Source organism: Sinocyclocheilus rhinocerous, unplaced genomic scaffold (assembly GCF_001515625.1).
Source record: "Sinocyclocheilus rhinocerous isolate Xijiao unplaced genomic scaffold, SAMN03320098_v1.1 scaffold615, whole genome shotgun sequence".
Taxonomy (NCBI): domain Eukaryota; kingdom Metazoa; phylum Chordata; class Actinopteri; order Cypriniformes; family Cyprinidae; genus Sinocyclocheilus; species Sinocyclocheilus rhinocerous.
Window position 1 is genome coordinate 2,174,465 of NW_015631049.1, and position 4,517 is coordinate 2,178,981.

The 4,517-nt window shown below is 35.4% G+C and overlaps 1 protein-coding gene across 2 annotated transcripts in view; it reads right to left on the reverse strand.

The window, feature by feature from the left end:
• The window catches only part of LOC107741245 (iporin-like), a 29,530-nt gene that overhangs the window by 23,959 nt on the left and 1,054 nt on the right, over positions 1-4,517 (reverse strand). The gene's annotated exons all lie outside the window — the stretch shown is intronic.

Below are 4,517 nucleotides of genomic sequence, written 5' to 3' on the forward strand. Positions count from 1 at the left end.
TTTACAGCAGTTTAATGTTCCTGAGGCTTTCTGTGTTATGAATGTTAATCAAACAACAAAACACAAAGAAAAATCACTTTTGTAGCTTTAACACAGATTTATTAGATTTAATTTATACAGTGAAAACTATGCAGTGTTATTTTACATTTGATTATTCAATTTCTGTACCTGAAGACTTACCTGAAAAATATAAAGCACTGCTTATTTCATTTGTATCTTTGTTCTGTTATATTTATCTATGCTTGTAATTTGTTTATTTCCTATGCTGATTTACTCGCCTAAATCACCCCAATCGTTGATTTTTTTATCGTTGATTATATATATATCGCAGAAAAATAAAATATCGCAATGTGAGTTTTTTCCAATATCGTGCAGCCCTAAAATAAATGGTGTGGGCGGCGTCAGGATGTTTGCTAACAGTATACTGCTGCAAAGGTATTTCATAACTTCTTGGAGTAAAAGTAACTTGTTTTTACCCCTGAACGAAGAAAAAAAAGAAAAAGAAAAAAAAGACAATATCGGGGCCTTTACTGTAAAACTGAGGTGATCATTTAGAGATAATAACAACAGACTGCAATGGAGATGGTGAGGTCTTTATAAAACTAAACTATCTCACTTTCAGTGCTAACAGTGATATTTTTTATATTTTTGACATTTTTGCAACTTTTAACTATGGGGACAGAACAAATAAGACAGGAAATGATAGTGAAATTCAGGAAATTATGCAAGATGAACTCCATGAATCACTTTTGTAGCTTTAACAGATTTATTAGATTTAATTTATACAGTGAAAACTATGCAGTGTTATTTTACATTTGATTATTCAATTTCTGTACCTGAAGACTTACGTGAAAAATATAAAGCACTGCTTATTTCATTTGTATCTTTGTTCTGTTATATTTATCTATGCTTGTAATTTGTTTATTTCCTATGCTGATTTACTCGCCTAAATCACCCCAATCGTTGATTTTTTTATCGTTGATTATATATATATCGCAGAAAAATAAAATATCGCAATGTGAGTTTTTTCCAATATCGTGCAGCCCTAAAATAAATGGTGTGGGCGGCGTCAGGATGTTTGCTAACAGTATACTGCTGCAAAGGTATTTCATAACTTCTTGGAGTAAAAGTAACTTGTTTTTACCCCTGAACGAAGAAAAAAAAGAAAAAGAAAAAAAAGACAATATCGGGGCCTTTACTGTAAAACTGAGGTGATCATTTAGAGATAATAACAACAGATTGCAATGGAGATGGTGAGGTCTTTATAAAACTAAACTATCTCACTTTCAGTGCTAACAGTGATATTTTTTATATTTTTGACATTTTTGCAACTTTTAACTATGGGGACAGAACAAATAAGACAGGAAATGATAGTGAAATTCAGGAAATTATGCAAGATGAACTCCATGTCACCTGCACAAGCACTGTGGCACATATGTGCTAACCACTAAGCCACAGCTCTGTCCATGGCTCTTATTTTGATCAAACTGATATTCAGTATATTTTTGTTGGTGTACCAATGGTGGCGACTTCACTAGAGATCCACTAGAGAGGAAGGGAGGGGTGAGCGGTGGACGTTTAACTTATTTTAAACGGGCGGAAATCTTGAAGGAGGAAAAGTGGCTGCGGGTCAGTTTGATTGGTGAGGTAAGATGGACTTCTTAATTTATTTAGTCTGCTTAAACTCTGTCCCGTCACAATTGACTGAAAGCTCGTATTCAACCAATCTGACACCATCCAATCAACAACTGATGCATAGAACCAAGTCCCGCCATTCATTTTTTCTTTAATAATTCGTTTTACTCGAATGTACGTCAAAATATGAAAGAAAAGAACTGCCGCTATTTCTGTTCCATCAGGACTTTAAGAAGATTCATGAAGAAAAAGATTTGAAAGTGAAAGTGACATGTGGCCAAGTATGGTTACCCATACTCGGAATTAGTGCTCTGCATTTAACCCATCCTAAGTGCACACACACAGCAGTGAACACACACACACACAGTGAACACACACCCGGAGCAGTGGGCATTTATGCTGCGGCACCCCGGGAGCAGTTGGGGGTTCAATGCCTTGCTCAAGGGCACCTCAGTCGGGGTATTGAAGGTGGAAGAGAGCGCTGTACATTCACTCCCCCCACCTACAATCCCTGCCAGACCTGAGACTCGAACCCACAACCTTTGGGTTACGGGTCCGACTCTCTAACCATTAGGCCACGACTTCCGACTTGTGTTCTTAGGGTCTCAAAAAACTACACTGATGAAAAAAACTGTTCCTCACAGGATGCTGATGAGTTCCACTTCCAACTTGACATTGCAGGAGAAACACTGAAATGAATCTTAGAGCTTAAATTAGTTCACAGTCTGAGGCATCTATTTCCAGTAATTCATGAGTCAGTTTGGCCTGACTTCATCTAATCAGTCACACACTACTGAGACATACTGTATGGGAGCAACTAGTGATAGATCGTTAGATTGACCAGGGCAATTATTTGGCTGGTATTATTGGGTGAAATTATTAGCACCATTTGAGCTACATCACAACATCCTCATCTATTGCTGTCGTAAATAAAATGAGAAAGGGACTGAGAGGCAGGTTAAGGGGGCAGAAAATGCTCTCTCTCCCGCTTTCAAGTCTCATTGTTACATAACTACAGGCCATGACAGCCACTACATTCCACAGACTAGGCGTTTAGCTACAAGATCAGACAGACAGCTGCACACAGACGGCAACAAGATAGCAACAAGACGGTTTCTCACACATGCACAAAACACAGAGAGGTTTGGGTAAAGATCATTAAAAACAGGCTTTGTTTGTGCTATTTATTAAGCAACTGACTAGTAAATTTGGAATAGAATTCAGATTGGTTTTCTACTATCATATTTTAGATGATTAAAGGTTATGCAAATTTATACTAAATTATTAATGCTCTTTCTTTTTACAGTAGAAGAAGAGACTGACTAACTGAACATAGCCTATTTGAACCAACCTGCAGAAAATGATTTGAATTACAGGCTGTGTTGACAAAAATATTGTAATTTCAAGACTTTAAAGATAGATGTTACATTCAAACAGCAATTTTGTCAATTTGAAGTAAGATAACAATAGCCTGGAAATCTAAAGAAAAACAGGTTACAGCCATAAAATGATGAGTAAACTGTCTTTGGATAGACTTGTAGAGATAAAAAGGGTTTACTGGTTTCCAAAATGTGTGACTTCCATGTGACTCATGTTTAAATGCCGCCCCCCTCCCAAAAAAAAACATCAATGCTGGCTAAGGCACTAAACAGGCACACAAAATCGAAAACTTATACGAGACCAGATAATGGTAAAATAATAAGTAATAGAGTGAGCGAAAACAACTTCTTTTTTTTTGTGCTAGACTTTCTTACTCTGTTTCTCACACTTCCATGTAAAAAGTCTGTCAGGATGAAAAGTAAACATCAAGCTCCTGTTCAGCAAAAACATGGAAAAGCCGACCACAGACTACATACACAATTATAGCTCTTCTACAATTACCACATGATAGCATTACCCAAAGCATCTTCAATTATTACATCTAACTATGATTTCTATAAAATAAAGTACTGTGTTATTAAAATGGTATGCTAAAAAAAATGACAGTTTCTACAGTCAGTTTTACTATATTGCACTATCATGGTCAATTTTAACCACTCAGAATCAATAATAAGCTCCAAACTGAAATGACGACATCTCAGTCATCTATCTCTTCAACACAAACTGCTTTTGTTAAATGGAATCAGACTAGAAAGTTCTCTCAGAGACAGAAAGAAACAGATTTCAGCCTGTATCAGTTATGTAACACAAAATAAACGTTAGGGTATATTCAGTGGTGTTTCTCTACATAGAAATAATCAAATTACCACTACGGGTCCAGAGAATAACATTCTGCTATGGTTATAATTGCACACTGTCAAGAGCATCCAAAATGTTTGTTTATCAGAGTGTGCATTCTAACAATATTTATAGAAGAAAGTTGCAGACAATGCTGATAGTGGCTGATTCTTCAATTAGTGCCACTTTTGAAGCAACATCTTCTGACTGTTTTAATCTGTTACAATATTTGTCACATCCAGTAATAAAGATATTATACGATTTATATGAATTCAAGTGGATTTGGTATAATATGATATGTGGTGGTGCACTTTTTTTTTTTTATTAAAGATAAACCTTGGACTTGCTTACACAACAAGTTAAAAGTCTATTAACCATAGAAATGGGTTGTACAATTCTACAATAATAACCTCTATGGTAATGACACCTAATAAAACTACTAAAATCAAAAGCTTAAATGTATTTTAATCTATTCTTCGAAACTATAGTATTTTCCTAGGGGACAGAAAAGTTACCCATATTAAAGAATCACTGTCAGTAAATGACGTACAGTATATCAAACATTCATACGTGTACATTAACAGGCCTATATGCGGTTTATTTTTTGTGTTTTTTAATGTTTTATTACACACACACACACACACACACATATATATATATATATA